Source organism: Hippoglossus stenolepis, chromosome 12, assembly GCF_022539355.2.
Source record: "Hippoglossus stenolepis isolate QCI-W04-F060 chromosome 12, HSTE1.2, whole genome shotgun sequence".
NCBI classification, from domain to species: domain Eukaryota; kingdom Metazoa; phylum Chordata; class Actinopteri; order Pleuronectiformes; family Pleuronectidae; genus Hippoglossus; species Hippoglossus stenolepis.
In genome coordinates, this window is record NC_061494.1 from 11,588,088 (window position 1) to 11,608,511 (window position 20,424).

At 40.2% G+C, this 20,424-nt stretch overlaps 1 long non-coding RNA gene across 1 annotated transcript in view; it reads left to right on the plus strand.

Moving 5' to 3' along the window:
* Positions 1–5,433: 5,433 nt before the first annotated feature.
* Positions 5,434–20,424, plus strand: part of LOC118119357 — a 34,370-nt gene continuing 19,379 nt past the window's right edge. Inside the window, exons 1-2 of the long non-coding RNA XR_004698076.2 lie at positions 5,434–5,623; positions 7,317–7,390. This is a non-coding gene — a long non-coding RNA (uncharacterized LOC118119357). The remainder of the gene's footprint in view (positions 5,624–7,316; positions 7,391–20,424) is intronic.

Genomic DNA, 20,424 nt, shown 5'->3' on the forward strand with positions numbered 1-20,424 from the left:
CAAGATCTTGAAAATAACAAACGGGCTTTCGGGCGGATTATGACTTAATGATGACCTGTCAACCGTCACCCTTTGATCAGCTCGAGGCATTTGCAATGAAAGAGCAGACGTGAGGATGAAAAGTGTTGCTTTGAGTTAAAAAATACAATTGGCCGAACATTTCTCGGCATTGCACTCCACATGGGGGGGATGGGGGAGACTGGAATGGCGTGTGACGGGTGGGTAACGCTGCAGGTGTCAGCCCCAGCCAACGAAACCCACCAAGCATTCTCAATGGAGGTGATGAGCCCTGAAAAAAGCCATCAGGGTTCCCCCGTGTGGAGGAGAGGCCACCTGTGGTATCCTACAGATGTGCAATGGAGGAGCGTTGCACCCCCTCCTGTGAGTAGTGGGATATATTAATGGGGTAATCTCCTGTGTACATCTCCGAGGGAGCTGCTGAGGAACACCTCTGAGAAGTCCCGTTCTTTCCTCTGGGGGCCTGCGCAGGTGTGCTAATACGATATCAAAGCTGTCTGCGGCGCTTATTCTGCACGAGAGATGACTGCTGAGATGAATTAGAAGAGTCCCTCCTCTCTTTTTAATGACAGGGGCCTCCTCTCCATTTCTCAGCGCTCCAATCATGCGGACAACTCGTCCGTGGCTCTACTCCAGCCAGGTCCCCAGCATGAGGATGACCCATCAGGCTGCCTCGCGTTGCGTGAGCCAATCTGCCGGGATGATAAATGATAACCAGGAGCTCGGTGCTGCTGGCCCTGTCAGAGGAGATTTCGGACGGGAGGGATGATGGGGCTGCCACACCGAGAGCGTGGCGCGGGCTCACAGCAGGCACAGAGCGCAGGATCCAGTGGCACCAATTAATGTTTGTCTTAGTTCAACCCCGGACAACCAGAGTGTGCGAGACGCCATGTGGGCAAAGGGCTGGCCCCCCGACAAAATATCAGCCCAGCGAATGTGCGGCACTCCTGGGAGCAGGAGGGAAAGCTGCAAGGTATTAGGTGATTATGGACCAACTAACAGCAACAATTAGTCTGGTGTACCCTTGGGAATCATCACCTGGGAGAACAAGCTTCGAACAAGAAAATAAACCAGAGAAACACTTTTATTCCTTTTCCCGGCACTGAATCTAAACAGAGACTTGCAGATTCCTGCGATAAATAAGAGATGAGCCTTCAAACGAGGATCAAGAGGAGACAGAGCACCCCTCAAAATGATAACACACCTCAACAGTTGGATGAATTAGAGCATGATAATGTCCTGAAATCTCACAGAGGAGCTTCTTTTCTCCTCCTCCTTTCCTGCCATGTGCTCGACATTCCCCATGCCCTCTGCCATGTCTGCATCACTACAGCAGGTCTGTGTGTAAATCGCTGCCATCTGGAAATCACTCTAACAGCAGAGGGTGCCAAAGCTTTTTAGTTTTTACATTTCCCAGGCACACCAAATCTGACTGCTTTTCAACCTCCCTGTTTGGGCACAAGATTATGTTTCTACTTCACTGGTAAAAAGCAACACAGTTTGCCCGGTCCAACCAGTTGAACTGTCTGAATGAGGGGGAGGCTTAATGTAAAGGCAAAGACCTGTTAGAGCCTCCTTAAGACGCCGTTGTCAAATGAAGCGTCAACACAACATTACATAATCCCTAGTAGCTGCTCTCTATCAGCATATTACACTGGTTTTACTCCCAGGTGCTTAGAGAGCTGATTTACCAGGCCTCTGCTTGCTTCATGTGATTTTTTACTCATTCAAGAGCTGATTATGTCTTTCTTTCTTTCTTTCTTTCTCTTTCTCTTTCTTTTTTTGCCATTACAATTAATGTCAGTGCAATATTTTATTTGGTCAACCTACAGTGCCACCTGTAATTAGGGTCGGGTAGTCACAGATCACATTATAAATTACGTATTACAAACAAAACGATGTGTTACATTGTCAATGATTACATTATCAATTATCTGATTACATCTTTCAAATATTGCATTACATTACTTCATGATAATCAATGTAATTGACTAATGAAAACTGTGTCTGAGACAAAGATGCCAGGTTAAAGCAGCAGCACTCCCTCCTGACAATACCACCATCAGTTCAACAGAAAAGGTCTACGTCCACTGCAGGCTTGTACAAGACCTCAAATTTAAATCTCAGATACAACTTCAAGGTGGGTCTACTTCTCCGTTGGCTTGCCAATATTGCGGAAATAATGATTAACAGAGATTGATTTGATTTTTCTTTCTTTTTGTTGCAAATCATTTGAGTTTGCCATGATGGTTGATAAAAGCAGCAGTGGTTTAGCTCACAAGTTTAACATATAAATGCTGAAAATACAAGTGAAGTGAATTTGATTTGCATTGAAATGGTTTTGAAATTATGAAAAATCTTGGAAATAAACACTTTCGTAAAGTTCAAAATAATCCAAAAGTACACTGATTAGATTCCATGTTTTTGTAATCCAATAGATTATGTAACTAATGCCGTATCATTTCTATTAAATAACCAACTACAATCCAAGGTAATCAGACCTTTTCCTGCCTGTATTGTTGCCATTACCACAAAACATCCATTCCTGATCATTAGAGCGCACCCTGTTAAGAATACAGCCTCTTCCATTAAGCAAACTTTTACTTCTTCTTTGCTGTTGTGGAAAAGCACTTTTCAGTCACACTGCAGCGAGAGGAAATGAATTACGACTGTATACACAGTACCTGCTCTGTGTGCTGCTGACCCTGGAGTGAATCCCTCTCACCATCTGTTATGAGAGAGAGAGAAGCAGGGAGAGAGAGCAAGAGGATGCAGCAGTGGAGTATTAAACATGTTTTGAGTGTGTGTAAAAAGAAATAAACAATATCTGCTGAATTCCTATTTGTTGTTGTCAGAGATAAAGCAATCATGCAATTTTTTTCTTGCATAAAAAATTCCATGGTGCTAATTATTTCATCTTGTCTGTTTGTTTTGGGTCATCACAATGCCACAGCGCCTGCACATCTGCTCACATCTTATTAGTTTTCACACTGTTTCAGCTCAGGTGAGTAACTTCATCTCCTGATAGTGCATCCCGTCTCATTTGGGGCCCCTGCTTGCTGAGCTGACTGTAAGTTAATTCTGTCGGTTGGAATGAGCATCTTTCTGACATTTAAACCACAGGGACCCTGGCGATATGTTGGCAGCGAGAACACAGTGCAAGCACCATTAAAAAACACGCGGAGTCGCTGTACACGTAGCAGATACAGCAGCATAATCTGAAGATTGTCTCCGAAAAATCTTCAGTTTCGAGTGCCAAGTGATCTCGCGAAGCAGAAGGCTGGCCGGCAACCGCAAGTGACAGATGTCTGATATGTTTGGCATGGATTAGCTAAAAGCTTATTTCTGCACCTTCTCCGTCGCTGGAGCTCAGACTCCTCAGACAATTCACCGGTTTCCAAATTGTGTGCAGCTCGTGAAGCGTTCAAGTGACAGAAATGGAAGGTTGTCCAACTTGTGCAACTACAGTACCTCTATTAAAAAAAATAAAAAATAAAAAAGAGCGGATTGCATTTCAAGGTCAAAGAGGGAAAGTAAAAATGATTTGCAATGATGGGAGATATTTCTTGAACACCTCTGTTTGCTAGTTATAAATAGTCGTGTAAAGATATGAAATCCACCTGTCAACACTGACCCACTCAGTCCCCTATTTGTCTGTCACTGATATTGATGAATTCTATTTTAATAGTCTAATGACCCCGTGGTGTCGGACAACAGCATAAATATTAATATATCTGGCCAATATATATATTTTTTCACAACGATGTCTAAAGTGGACTGATAAATCCCTTTCCACTAATGCAGAGTATAAAGCTCCATCCACCTCACATAATGTTCCATCCAGCATCACCCACAGTGATGGCCAGTCAAATTGGATTAAGCTGAGGTGGCTCGGGGCTTCTCTGCAGCTGCTGCTGTTTGATATGGGGTTTAGGTGTGCTGCTAGTGTTAACTTGGCCAGACTTAAAAGACTCGCAGAGACACATTAATATTTTATATGAAACTACAGACTAGCATGCCAGTGAGTCGTTGGCCCTTACAAAAAATGGGAACAGTATAATATGTTGTGATTATGTAGTCCTACATTGTCAGTCTGACAGTGAGGACATTTATTTTAATGCAGTGTGTGTTTTATGACTCATCAGTGCAGGTGTCAGCGCTGAAATTGTATTTACTGTGACAGAAATAAACGGGAACACCAACATTATCAGGCTAAATGAGAATTAACAATGTACCTGCAGTCTTTCTCACCGTGCTTTAGGGTTTTACACTTTTCTTCCTTTTCTTTATATTGCTGCCTTTATGAATTCATGTTTAGAAACGTTTAGTGGTGAGAGTCGGACGGGGACAGAAATCAGCCAATGACGTGTGCGTCACTGTGATGGAGGGCATACGTTATACTTATACTGGATACCGACAGAAGGCAGCAAACCATGTGGCTACGACCATCGCCAGAACTTGATGTCATTGCCATCTGGAGTGCCATTTATGTCAACGTAGAATACATAAATAAATGGGCAAATAACTGAATATGCCTATAAAAATAAACAGGACTCATGAAATACATCCTGTAATAATAAATGAGGCAATAAATCTCTCTCTAAAATGTGTAGTAGTTTTTTTTTACTTTTATTTCCCAATGTCTAATTCCTAATTAACTTTCCAGCTCTCCTTATTTACAACTGACTTCAAAACATAGCCGGCCCCTTAAAGTCAGTGCTGTACTGATTGTATTGACCATAGAGTGTATTTAAAGATGGATGGCTCCCCCAAAAAGTGAAGCCAAAGTGTCTTGATCGCCCCTTGGAGGCTGGCTGCAGTCAATTCGGACTCCTCCATGTTAATGGATGGGAGGTGGACCAAACTAGGAAATCTAATTTAATATTTTTTTCAGTATTTCGTATCACACTGATGTTTGTTTAAGTGCTCGTGCTTGGTTCTAATCATTTAATCGTGGCAGTGTTCAAATCCAGGATGTTTTGGCTTCATTTCTGAACAGTGGGAGGAAGTGAAGACGTGTCATCCATCTTTATGTCTATGACCATTACATGTATATTTAATGCTTTAAGTGTGGACTTTATCCTCAAACCTGTATATGTCACCAGCTTTGTGTGTGTATGTGTGTACAGACAACACAGTCCAAACATGTTTTGATTCACTTAATACATGTCCTGTTCCGCTGTTTGTAAGGTGTAGGTCTTTAATTCCCCCCTCACTGACGGGACTTTAAAATGACTTTGTCCACTGTGAGACACTCTGTTTGGACTTGTGTTTTGGATTTTGACTTCAAACTTACTTCCTGATTTACTTTGAAATTGCTAACTTTGTGTGTCTGCTTGTTTTACTTCCTGCCTTTGATGGGATTACCTGCTTCTGTGATTGTCTGCCCCGCCCCCAAATGGGTTACACCTGTGCCCTCTCATCCAAGCCTCCATTTTGTTTGCAGTCTCTCTGCTCCCTTGGTCTTATCATGCATGTATACATCTATGTCAGTTTGTCTTCTGTGGTCCTGCCATGTTCCCTGTCCACATTCCTGAGTTCTGCCTGCATTTGGAGTTTCGTGTATCTGAGTTCCTTCATGCCTGCCAACCTGCACACAGAGACTGTAAGTGTCTATTTTAATCAACCTTTTCTGCTTTACCTGCCTCGTGTGCTGTTTACACCTGGAGCCACACATTCAGCCAGAGGTCAACCGTCATTAACACGAGGCTACTGTACGACGACGCCGGATAACTTGGGTACAGAGGTAGAAACTGTAGTTCTGTTGGTGTCTTTCTTTACTGACACTATCTTTTACTGTGCTGTATAATTTAAAAGGGTTTGTCTACAGTGCAAACATTAAATATGTAAAGTAGCTTGTGCTTGAAGTCTCCACAATAAGTCTGGTTGATTTGTGTTAATCAGTGGCGAGGTGCACACTGAGGCCACGTTCTGTCAGAGACAACTTGTAGAAAATCATATTATTAATATTAATTTGGTGCATTTTCCTCTCCTCCTGTCTTGGAGACTGAATATCAGCCTTTTCAAAGTGTCCTGTGAATGAACTGTCAGTTTATTGATTCGCATTCTAATGTTTCAGTCGGAGGTGAGTCTTCTGAACATGAAGCGTGACTTCACTTGAAATCTAATAAAAGCACGCTCGAGTTTCCACAGTGTAGTCACAGTGAGGTCGGTAGCTCCGCTTCCAAAACTCCTTGTATCATGCAAAATTCATCACTGCTGTTTTGGTGCCATCACAGGCAGCGGGTTGTATAACACTACAACTCCAATGAAAATGTCCTCGGGTAGGATTTAAATAATTTCAGATGTATTACTATACGTGATAAAATGTTAAGAGACAGGAGTCTGGTGGTTCTTCTGATCCCACAGCAGAGATGCAACTCGCTGACGCAGGTCAATGGGGTTAAAAAATCACACAGAAATCCACAGTTACATGCAGCTTGTAGTGTTAACTGTGTGATCACCCACTACTGTAAGGTTAAAAAATGTTTGATCACACAACAGGGGAAAGAATATGTATTTACATTTACACACATGAATAATCCATTTTTTTATATTATACACTAGAGGGGAACATTTAGAAAAAGCAGATAATTTGTTTTAAAATAAAGATTGTTTACAACACTTAACGCCCACTCACTGATTAATGATACATTTAATGAATTGAGATCCTGATGTCAGAGGTGCTCTCTTTAATGCTAACTAAGCTCCATTAGGAGAGTACTGAATTTTCTGGAACATTAACATGGGTCAGGCTTAAGTTAGGGCTCTTTGTCTTGTTTACAGTAAACTAACTGAGTGAGTAGTATCCCTCTTGTATAGAACGTCTTACCTTGAAGAAATGGGAACATTTGCTCTATTGTGAGTTATTTCATAACACATTGACATCTAATGTGAAACCTCTCTCGCCTGAATGAGCATGTACATATGCAGCAGATATCCCTATTCGGTTTCAGAATTATTTATTTTTACATTGATCAAAGGTTGAGTTTTTCTTAACTCCCCAAATATTATTTCAGGATATGTACTGTGGTATTATCTGTGGGGTGGTGCTTTTAATTTCTCATGAGGTAAAGGTGATGAAGAAAACAAGATGTTCCTAAACTCTTCTTATCATCCAATAAACTATATAACAAGCGCTTGAATCTAAAACTAAATTGGATCATTGTGAATGAAAATCTCATTATTTCACTGTGTCCCTCTGACAGGTCCTTTTGCAAAGAAAGTTTTTGTCATATTTTAATGAAATGTCTTGTGATGGTTACCTAAATGTGAATCTGTTTTTAATACACTTTTAGTGCACATACCTGTTTGGCTTAAGGACAGATGAAGCAGATGGTGGTACTGGCAAGAAAATCTGCAAATAATACAGGTAAAGCTTTCTATTAAACAATTAAAGGGAAGTGTACTAGACAATGATAATCATGGACATAAAATTCAAGTGGTATATTTTCTAAAATGACACGAATAGTAAATTATACTTTAAAAAATTGTTTAGGATTCTTCGTAGTATTTTTGTATTTTAATGAAGCATCACATAAACTTGATTTTTACTAGGGTCATTAGGTATAAGAGAAACAGGGTCTGTAATCTCTCTCTGTATCTGTATGAAATCGTAATGAAATGATCAATGGTAAGATTTTGGCACAGGAAGGTGACGAGAGATGGAATGAGAATGTAACAATATTATTGTATCGGCGTCCTAACCTAACTCTGAAGAATGCTGAGAAAGAGCAGTGTTTCACATTAAAGTTGAGATGTTAGCTGGAGGGCAAGAAGTTAAACAATAGGTAGGTTTTGTAGAGGTTTCAGAACAGGGGTGAGAGTCTCTGTGAAATTTTTTATTTGATAACACAAACTATAGAATGACTTATATGCCCACCTCATGAGACAAAACCAGCAGCAGCTGTAAAACAGAAAACGGCTGTGCATTATTTTCTAGAAATGGCAATTTGAAGGGATTTTGAGGTTGAGGTCATCTTTGTTACAGTAGCAGTGTTGTGTTTTTGAGTTTTTTCAATATAAAAGTTGTGACGAGGTGAGAGAGCAACTCTGAGAAATCTACTCCACCAGGTGATATTGAAGATGACTGAACACGAGGGTTGCCCACAGGTTTTAATTGAACGGTTTGAGCCGAGTACACTGGCCTTATAGCGGCCTTATTGACTTTCTATAAAGTCTCCTGTTAAGTCTGCTGACTGGTGTACAAGCACTCAGTGCATTGGCCTTAATAAACCCATCTCTGCTCTGGTGCATATCACAGTTTATTTCACCACCATAAATATGTCAGGTATTTAAAAGCACAATGTTTCTTTAGAAAAGATTCAGCTGTTTATATGCGCAATGTATAGTCATCCGCTGCCCACGCTGAAGGCAGTTAAATGCAAAGAAACTGGGATGTTGTATCACACTTGAGTTTACATCAATTTTACATATTATTTCCATGTTTTAATATGTTGTGATTCTGTGTTCCTGCTTTGAAGAGAAGTTTCCTATCTTCTCAGGCAGTCATGCATTAAACTTCAGTGGAGACTATATAAGCATCACAGGGAGATCTCTGCATGTCACTGATAAGGCCTCACTGTGATATGGATCAGAGAGGAATTTGAGTCTGTTGGATCAATAACTGCGGATGTTCTGCCGGCACACAACCACCAATCTTTAAGACGGGGGGGCTTACTATGGCACCATTGACAAATTAAGTCTGTGGGGCCTAATGACTAAAAGATAAAGGGATACAATATAAGCAGAGGCTTAGTTAATCTAGAGTTAGAACATTTATTATTCACTGTAAATTCCTCAACCAAAAATAAAAAGTTTTATGGCGATTAATATTTCTGTATATCTGGGCAAATGTAGATGTTGGGTCATTTTTAGCATGACTGCAGTTTATCTTGAATTAGGCAAATCATCAGTGTCAGATTCTGCCTTGCTACTACAGCAGCCATCATACGGATTAATGCAGATTGTAATCTGGGCAGTACCGACAGTAGAACAAAATACAGCTTGGTTACTGGACAACTGTTTCAGCTGCAAAAACTTACTTTATATGAAAATGACAAGTTTATTACAGTCTGTACAATTTACATGTGGGAATTACATTTTATCTGATGCTTGTCAGACTTTACGAATAATTGAAAGTTATCTAAATTGTAGCCATTCAGGGCAATTATTATCCACAAAGAACGATAACAATGCCCGAGAGTGTCTTTGTTTTTAATCTTCAAAATGTTACATTTAATACAAATGGATCCAAGTAAAGACAAAGCAGTGAAGGACAGTTCTTATGTTTTAATGGATCAATGGTTATTCTTTCAAAAAGATGTATAAACCATAAGACTCGAGGGATATAAATAAACATTCTTCTGCATTGGAACAAATTATGATCTGCACGTATCTGTGATGTGCTCTTTACAGTGCCAAACAAATAATAGAACATAATTTAAGTAATTAAGATTAAATAGACAAGCCAACTGCTGCATGGTTCATATGCTCATATAGGGGATTAGGTTTATAAAGGGAGATTTTAGTTTTAATGTCTCTTTTCCAGCAACGGTCTGCTTTGTTTTCACGCAGGATATTTACATTCAGTATCTGGCCAGTTTCATGAGCCGCGGGGGGTCAGCTGTTTTGCTCAAAGGCACCTGTATTTTCCAGGTTCTCATTAGTGTTACACTTACAAGCTATTAAAATGTGCACAAAGGTGGTTTTGAAAGGCAAAAGTCTCTATCTTAGCCATCTGGCACGAACAACAGCAGAGGAAACTGTGACCCATATGAAATTTTTTTGCTGGAGAAGTGCTGAGTAGCATCTGCTCACTGTGAAAATGCCTTGGGTCCTTCACATGACATGACAAATTACACTGGGCAGTTTACATTTAATTATCCACCTCAGTGCTCATCCCAATGAAGAAGTACAGGAAACGGGGGGAAACTCTTTTACACGTTTTTAACAAGTTTTTTCCCTCCATCTTAACCCTTTGCAAATTGACTGAATGTGATTAGAAGCTGTTAGAAGCACTCCCAGGGAACAGATTGAGTTTGTTTGTGGTGCTTTTAGGATGGAACACATGTTGACATCCTCATCCAAGGAAAAATGGGTCATATGTCCTTATTGTCATGGCATGGTCATATTAAACCTTTAAAACAAACTGCAACACATTTCTGCATCAAGCCTTTATCAGTCAGAACCTGACTATTCTCATTTTCTAGATCAGAAAGGTAAACATTAGCATCAATAGATGTGACACATACAAAGCCTCTTCACCAGCAGCCATGTTTGGAGGAATCATGTTTTCTGGGCTGTTCATCTGTCCCATTCTTGTTAAACACACTATCTCAACAACACCTTGAGGGATTTCATTCAAACTTGCTGCAAAAATCCAGTTCAATTTAAGGATGAGTTCATTAGATTGCGGTGGTCAAAGGTCAGGTTTACTGCGACCTCACAAACACATTTTTTTGCCTTGTGAACACAAGATATCAGAGATACCTCCAGGGAACCCTTTTAAAATTTGGTGCGCATTCTCACTTGGACTCTTGGATGAGATGATTTGAATTTTGGTGGTCGAAAGTCAAGTTCACTGTGACCTCAGGTTCTTGTGAATGTGATTTATCAGGAACACCCACAGAACATTTCAATAAATCTGGCACAAACCCTTTTTTCTGCCTGAATCTGTTATCTTAAGAACGTATCAAGAGAATCCTTCCAAATTCCGCACAATTCTTCACTTTGACTCCCAGATTAACTGATTAGAGTTGAGTGGTCAAAGGTCAAGGTCAAAGTGGCCTCAAACAACATGTTTTTGGCTTCTTGAACATATTTCAATATCTCAAGTCTTCCTTTGGGGAATTGAGTCCGAACAGACATTAACCAGTTGGCAGAGGCGTGCTAACGTGAGGCGGCATCGTTGTAGTTTTTCGTTTTCTTTTTTTATTAAGAATACCTTTGAACCTGTTTGATGGTGATAAATCATGAACATTGTCTGGTTAGTTTTCTGCCACATTGAGGAATACTGTACATTTCCTTTTGAGTTGCAGCTGGCAGCGTTTGCAGAAAAGAACAGATTTATTCAGTGGTTGTTGGCCACCATGACAGAGATCAAATGAATGATGTTGTATAAAAAATGGCTGCTCTCACTATCTAACTTCTGAAACGCAGATAATGTATTTTTCTGCAAGAAATGTGATTATATCTCAGTATCACAGATTAGACACAGTTTTAGCAGCTATCAGGGAAATCTCAATAGCTCCCTGCTCACTGTATCTTTTTGTTACATACATTTAAATGTGCTGCTGTCTATTTTCTTTAAAAACTAAAAGTCTGGTTAGTTTCTAATTTCTAACAACTCGCAGTGACCTATTATATATCTCCATTTACATCGCAACATGCAGAGAAAACAGGAGAATGCATTCTAGAGCATTGGAGTTTGATTAAAAGTATTATAGCAATACAAATAAAAATGTCACCTTGGTTACTAATGACCTCGAGTTAGCAGCCAAATGGGTTCTTCTCATTGCAAGTGGTTCTTTTGATGCAATTCATCACGGTCTTGTTAATTAACACCGATTAATAAACTGATGTTTAACTCCTCATCAGTAGATCGTCTTATTATAAGTGTGGAGAGCCACAAGGTGAGATGTATAACCACAGATATTTTCACTTTTTGTTATCATCCAGGTGACATTCAGCTCTTTTGTTCGCATCCTACCACTGAAGTGCCTCGGCAGAATGTAAACCGACAACATTTACTCAAGTAGTTTACAATTCTGTGGCACTGTTTTGGTTACTTCCACTTGATGCTGCTTATTATTTCTACTGCAGCACAATTCACAGAGAAACTTTGTGTTTGCACCTCTCTGCATTTATTTAATAGCAACAGTTGCTAGTATTTTTGTTCCAGTTTAAATTCACGTTGTGAGTGTCGACATGTGTCATAAATTATAGTGCGTGGCTTAATTTATTCAACAGTACATGGAGCATATCAAATTAGCTCTGTCTCTGCCAACTACATTGGTATCAATGTGCTTACACTCGAAATCAATAGGCATGCATTTGATGCCTTTTAATATTTAGATCAGTATGCATGTGTGAAGTAGTATTAATAACTTGTAAATATAATGCATACAACAAATACTCAGTATTTTATTCAAATTGAATTGCTGCAATGTTAGTAAATTAGTAATATTGCTCATTTGTTTGAGCCTATATCACACTATGTATTTTATATATTTCTTACACCTTGGGGAACATGGTAAAGTTTTTGTAGACGCAGTAAGTGTCACTTCAAAAAGCCTCTCATCAGCAATATTTGCAGATAGTCTGGGACAGTCTATTCCCTCCATTTACTTCTGTGAAATCAGGCTTTTCTGAAGGTAAAACATACATCTGGGTCAGCACGTACAGCTCATTACCTTTTCATACTATAGCCACAATAGGCTGCACAAAAGGATTCAAAGAGCATACACAATAGGTGGTGCCTGCTCTACGCTGAGACAGAAGGTGAGTCACAGCGGGCGCTACCACTGTTGCCCGGGATTTGGGTCAGCCGAGTATCTCCAGGTGGCACGGGTCCTTCCCCGAGGACGCGGCGCTGCGTGTATCTGGACCAAGGTCAGCAACAGTGGCCCTGGGGGGCATAATGGGACATTCATTTTTAATGTAAACTAACCCATCTATTGTTGTGGGCAGGAGGTGATGGGTGGTGTACTTGACTCTACATGCAGTCGTGTAAACGTCGTAGCTGCCGGTTTGGTTTTTATGTTTTTATATTCCTTGTTTGAAATCCATTCCTGGAGATCCAGTGGCGGGAAGGAGACAAACACGTTTAGCTTTTATCAAATGAGAACTGAAGCTTGTTGAGCGGCTCAGCGGCTGCAGTGGTAAAGTAACAATATTTACCGGGTCCCAGGAGTGAGAGGCGTAAACAGATAATACCTGTTGAAGGGGGATAAAAAGCATATAGAGTCGGAATGGGGACAATACTGTGGATCACCAGCTTTCTTCACATGCTAAATAAAAATCCTTTTTTATGGCTCTTTATCAACAGACCAGTCGAATAAACAGCAAATAAGTGTAGATAATTAAATAAGTTCATCAACAAGTATAATGTAATTGTGCTATGCTGGAATTTTCCACTTAATTCATTTCACAGCTGCGACGAGTCAGCACAGTCTTTCAAGCTGCCGTTCTTTTTTTGCCTCTACTAATGTGTTGACTTCCTGCCGAGGTGATTACAAGGGGCGCATGTACCTGCTCAGAGCTTTTTCCTTTTGGAATTCAAAAGCGCACAACATTCACCAATGATTCGTAGAAAAAAAAAAAATCTCCAATGCGAGTTTCAAGGGAAACATAAGCTGCCGAAAAAGCCCACAGTGGTGACAGACTTCCTATTTGAAGTGACTCATTTGTGATAGACACATTTCCAGCGCTTCCTCAAACGTTCATAGTAAAGAACAGGATCTCGCAGCACAGGGTCTTGGGGGGGGCCGCACCAATTTGTTTACATGGGTGAAAGAAGAAATGGTACATCTGCTTTATCTTAACTTTACCTTCACCTCACAAACCGGAAACTGAACATGTGCAGAAATGGCTCTTTAGAAGGAAATATAATCTTTACTTGCAGCGATGCAGCTGCCATTTACCGAAGTGAATCATATTGAACTGCAGTCAGTGGAAGCACAAGCACGAAGGAGCAAACATGCTTTCTGTCATGTTCACTTCTTGTTCTACCTTTTGTGATGAAAGCATTTAAATATTTATCTCTGAATCGCTAAAATGTAGAGAAACGGCAAAAAAGCAGAAAATAGAAATAGTAGCTGAGCTACAGAAGTCAGAAAGAAATAAACCAATTAGACCAAATATCGCTTACAAAAACAATAAATAATGACTGATTATTTTATACAATAAATTAGGCAGCAATAACAAAACTCTACATTATATTGATCTTATATCGTACTGGATTGAGGAAGGTTAAATATTTTCCGATGTTTGTATTGAAATTTGATTAACTTGCAATACAGCCCTTTTACATATAGTGTTCTATATATCTCATTTAAATTCCATGTATATACTGTACATGAGTTGCTGCATTGGTATAAACCAATACACAAACAAGAGAATGCTCATCACAACAAATGATGTCGAAAAAATTTGTTGCGACTCAAATTTCGAAGACATAAAAACATTCCGCAAGCGCTGAAACTGTTATGGCCACTGAGATAAATATTCACTTGATGTGCCTTCATATGTTCCCAAATATATGCTTTGAACATGTAGATTATCCTTTATAATGCAAAGTTTGACATCTGCCAAATCCATTGAATAGTACTTGGTCTGTGAATGTTTTTCCACAACTGTGCAATTCATCTTATGCCATATTTGCTGCAAGGTTTCATTTGACTTCATATGGATCTGTCATTTGTTGGAAGATTATGTTATTTCTTTGTCTGTAAGGACACAGTGCTGATGTCCTCAGCTACATTTCTGAGGATTAAGTGTCTTTATATTGCACATGCATTTTTTTTTTATGCTGATTTAGATAATTTGGGACATTTTCTAGATCGGGATGTTGTATCTGGACTCGTGAAATCTGTATTTTTTAAAGTCCATGTCACAGCCCAGGGCACTGTCATGACTAAATAATAATGAAATGCTGCACTTTGCAGATGGTGCTTTGTGTGAGTGAAGTATAACGAGACAACCCTCTTGTAAAAATAGTCATGTGCTGCTAAAGTTGTTTATTATTCTGCACAAGATGCCAATTATTTCCAAATTTATTATGTGTATCACATTTCCATATCTGGATCATTCGCTGTAATTCTCTAGTAAATAGGCTGTGACCTAACTAAAACTCGGGCAGCTGTCTACAAACCAGACAGCGATGTTCATAAACTCCGGTTACATTAATGAAATTTGACTAGTTAAATTCACCCATATAGAAAAAAAACCTATCTATATTAATGCGTTCAACTCCTTTTTCCAATATATATTAATGTCTGGTATAAATTTCTGTAGGTATGTGGGAGGGCATTTTCATCAGCATTCTTCTTACATTAAATGGAGCTCCCCGTTAATTATTCATTATCCTCTCAGCGACTGATACGCAACAGGAAATGCTGACAAAATTTTTTTGTTTTGTTTTTCTCTTTATCTATTTGGGGCATGATTATGTTAAAGTATGAAGTAATTACAAATATGCTCGGTAATTTGGGGGGAATTACAAACATTGCAGCAAAGCTTGAAATGAGTTCAAATATGACTGTTGAGGCTATTTTTTTCCCCATCACATGGTGTATTAGCGACAGAGGCTGCAGCTCCTGCAGCGCACTGGTGCTCATGACTCTTCAGAGCTTCAGAGTAAACATGTCAGTCCAGGTTAGAGCCAGGATTGCCTGTGCACGTCTGCATGATCTGCATGATCAGTAGATCTACTCGCTGCTGTCACAAACTAAACATGCAGATTCAGGACACCAAGCTCTGCAGCAGTGGGTTTTGGGTTTTTTTGCTCATCACCATTTGTGCGTTCCCTCTTAATGCAGGGTTCATTCCATAATTTTTTTTATTGTTTATGAGCATGAATTGCTTTAAGTGAAAAGTTTATCTCGGATAAAGATATTAGAGGAATTTCCCCCCAGCAAACCACCCTGGAACCAACATTTGTCTCATTAAGGATTTGCATTGATTGTCATCGTGTCAAATGGATTTAGTTTTATTACACTTAACACCAGACCCACTGCTGAGCGCTGGGCACAGTCTTACAAACCTTCCAGCTCGAAGCCTAATTCAGCACTACTTGTGCTCATCTGTAATGCAGCAATTAGATCAGGCTCCTCAGATTTTCAATCACGGAGTTCACTCGGAACATGGAATCAGCAATTTTCAAATACATCTAAAGAAATTGGTAAAATATATATTTATTTATATCCAGAACCTTCTCAGGCTCACATCCTGCAGGATCCATTTTCACCATCCCACCAATGATAATTAACTGACGGGAAAATGTTTTTGGGTTGATATTAAAATTGAGGCAATTAGAGTGAGAGAAGGGAGATTAGACAGTTGGTGAGATCGTGGGATCTCATCATCGGACGTGTTAAACATGTGAAATGAAAAGGTTCCAGGAAACATTGCAGACAATTTTTAAGGTGCGATATTGAGTTGACTTGACATCATGCAAATGGCTGCTGTGGGAGTTCTGGGAGAGCGGGTCCTGCATTTTAATTTGCCGCCTCTTATTTGACTGCCTTTCTGCTCTTAAGTAGAGAAGTTCTTGTGCCCTCATTCTCACAGAAAATCTGCCAGCGACGCTTCAACTGGAATCGAGTTTGAATAGAACCTTTATTATATGTGCAATTCCACAAATCCACATTCGCGCGGCAAAGTAATGAATTGAGGAAAGTCGGAACATTTTTTATTATTAATCTCTTTCTCTCTGTTACATCCAGTTTCTGGAAATAATGGCACAAAGTAGTACAACAGAATGTAGGTTAATTATGTATTTAAAATTCATTCATTCCTTTGTTCACTTTGAGAGGGAAGTTTTAGGATCCCTTCTTTTGTTCTGCGTCCTGAATGGGTGTTGAATGAGTTCGGCAGGTAGCGCTTTACCAACTTCTTTGGATCTGCGGCGACACGGGAGACGTGTCTGAGTGGAGGGCGTGGGCCGATATATCGCCCGCCGATTTACACCACAAGCTCATTTCCAATGCGCGCTCCGGCAGCACAGTTTGACCGGCAGTGAGGAAGCCGGGCCGGGGCCACACGTACTAACGCACACACAGCGTAAATGTCACTTACAGAGCTGAAAATCAATCGGGACTCCGGCCAAACCTCTGCACCTGCCTCTCCTCCAGCACCAACCACATTCCAGTGAACAGAGAGTTCAATATTAGATAATAGAAAGTCTCATTGCAGATTGTTTTTTTTGGGGGGGGGATTGTACTGCCACCATTGGCACATATAAAACCTTTTTAAAACGACCCATTAACTGGGGTGTTCTGCACAATAATCAGAGTATTTTATATTTAATGCATCTCATAGCTCTGAAAATTAAATGAATAAAATATGAATGTAATTTTATATGATCACATTTCATCTATTTGCAGTTTTTGTTATTACATCACATCAAGTCCTATATTTTATGTAACAGAATCATGGCTATAACAAGTTAATGTAAAAAAAAAAAACACTTAACCTGAACCTCTGAGCAACAGAAAAATGTGACTCTTCTTTTGTCCCGTTTCTGAATCCAGATGGAACTCCAGCCTGCAGAAATAAACGACTGGAATCAAAATGCAGCGACTGTCACAGGCTGTTTAATGTGATGCCGGTGGCCCTGTAATAGTATGGACGGCCAACTCATGAGAGACAATGGGTCCCATGATTGCAATGCATTCTGAGTAGCTACCAAGGAATATGAGGCTACATTTACAGGACCAGATGCATCCTATGGCGCAAACAGTCCTCCCTCATTATGTCCCAATATTGCCCTGTTCTAATACCTCCCAGTGCACTGCTAAACAAACTCAATGCTTTCATAAACACTTGGATGGAGTCAAATACCTCTTAGGCCCTCGAATAATGTAAGCGTCATTAAATTTGTATGTGAGTGTGAAGGAGATTTTTTTTGTTTGTGTGTGTGTACTTATATATTTGTGAGAACCCTTTTGAGCATTGACCTTACGAACTGAGGACATTTTTGGAAAGTGAGGACATTTTGGCTCGTCCTCACCATTTCAAAGGGTTGTCTGAGGGTTAAGACTTGGTTTTAGGGTTAGACATTTAGTTGTTAAGGTTAGGGTGCGGGGCTGGCAATGCATTATGCCTATGGGTGTCTTCATTAAGGTGTGTGTGTGTGTGTGTGTGTGTGTGTTTGTGTGCACGTGCATGCATGCGTGAGCAGGGGATGTCTAAAGGCTTTTCTTTTGTATTTCCAGGAAGAGACAACTCAGCCAAATCTACACTTAAATTCCACACAGCAATTCATATTCATGTTCAATCAAGTGTTTACATCACCTTTAGAGCCCACTTGCATTATGTATGTGTAGGGTTGCAGGTCATCTGATAATGGAACTTTGGAGGTAATAATTCTACTTTCATTTGATCGTTCCTTTACATGGCGTTCAGTGATAATGGCTCCCAACAGGTACAGAAATTATTGCGGCAAAAACAATCCCATCAGAACCGCAGCACAGCTCAATGAAGCCGAATGATCCCTCTCAAGCTCGGCTGGATAAAGTCAAACATCCTGGTCGCCAACATCAATCCTGTTTATGGCTGTTAGGCTGGAGGATGTTTTCTTGCTCTGCTGTTCAACATAGCCGCTCTCAGCGAACACTGAGAAAAGGACAGCGCGTGGAGCAGTTATTCTTCTGCTCGGGGCAATACAGCTGTCTTCTGCAGCCATGTGCTCATCTATGATTGATATACACAATCTATCCCAGTTAATGTAACCCAGTGCATATAAAGGTTAAATATTCAGCTAAATGTGCGATGTCAAATATCTGCGCAGCAAAGCAGAAACAAACATGCATGCCACGAAACATCCTGGGATTAGGGAACGTTAGCCATCATTCTTCCGAAAATAAAACTGTAATGCAGGGACACATGTAACCTGGTGTCTCAAATGACTAACGCATATGATGACATTGTCCATTTGCTGCTTCGACAACCAAAGAAAATGATGCATGATCCTGCTTGTAAGCTGTTTTAACACGGGTCAGGAAGGAAGATGGCGGTGTGCCCTGAATTGAACCCCTCTCCAGAGGTGTGGGGGCGGATTACTCCAGATGTGTACAGCCAGAGCTCGTCTTTGCACAGAATTGGCCACGGCGCTATCTCACAGGGAAGGCCAGGGTGATAAGCTCCATCAAAGCGAATGAGCTCACGTCCTATTTCATGATCCGCACCGAGAGAATAAAAGCCGAGGTTTCTCCTTGTTGGAATCTGCATTAACAAGCTGCGGGAACGTGGGAGCAGTGTGGGCAGAGAGCTCCGCGTGCACCGCGAGGCTTGTGAGTGTCTTGTAAGAACTGCCGGTGCAATGAGAATGGCCATGTGCAGATTTGATTGACCAGTAATTTTACATTTTGTAGTCCCATTTTATGCCTGAGCTCCAGGCTGTGCAGTTGTGATGTACAAAACACGGGAGGAATATGGGCTCGTGAAAACTTTTTAACTGACCAAAACAAACTGCATTTCATTTGTGTACTGTCAGCACGGCTTGAAATTAACTTCTTGGCTCACTGGGTACGGTAGCAGGTGAATTTGAACTTCAGCACTGCTCAGAATTTGGTTCTACCTGAAATCTCTAATGGTCTGCAGGTATAGAGATCACACAGATAACTTGATTGGCTTTGAGCAGTGAAAGAAAATTAGTATGTTTATAGCCTCATGATACACATAATGGGAAGGGACAGTAAAACACTTGAATACTTTCTTATTAATGTGCACATTAATAAGATGTGCACATTTATAAGGAAAATAAAATACAAACTGGCACAGTAGGCGTATTTTTATATTATTAAAATTGAGATGTGTGGCCAGAATATCATCATATCGCATGATGACAGAGAATTTTCTGATCAAATCAACATGATATTGAACTATAGTCAGATGCACTTTCCTGCATCCAGTTGTCTCTCGTTTTAGCTCTTTTTACAATATCAATACTAAATTGCTATCATCACCTTTATTTATACAATATTTGAAATAGATCATTACAATTAAAATATTTTTTTGTAACCGTATCACTGATTTAACTGATATTTGAGCAGTTTTGGTAACAAAATTACATTATCCCGGTACCCTCTCCCAAAACTAAATAACTACTCCCCAGGGCTTCCATTTCCTGTCATTATTGTGGTACCACTGAGTTCATTACAGCAAGTCCCCCCCGAAGGTTAGTAGTATTGAAGTGACAATATCCAATAACCCTTATCATACAAACAGTTCCGTATATGGTGAGGAACAAAGCAGGACTTGAAATGACCCCAGCTTTATCTTCACCATAAAGTGCTCAAATAACCAGCAGGCGATTACCACCCAACTTAAACTCTGCCCTGGGGGTTCACGCAGTTCCATCAACGTGCTATTTCCAGCTGTAGCACCAAACTAAAGAACTGTGGTCATGATTTTTACACTTCGTGATGATCTTAAGATGATCTTAACTCCAGGGAAGAAAGAAAAGAAAACAAGATAAAAAAGGAAAATTATATATACCACAACAGGGTCAGTGAAAACTCTTTAATGGGTGTCACGGCTCCTGCTGGAAGAAAAGGCCCCACTGATGTGGATGATTGGTCCTATGACAATGATAGATGGTGTTTCTAGGAGCTTCGCGGGGTCCTGCTGCGCTGCCAGTGGCACTTGGGAGTCGCACTAAATGCCTGTGCCCATGTCACAGAC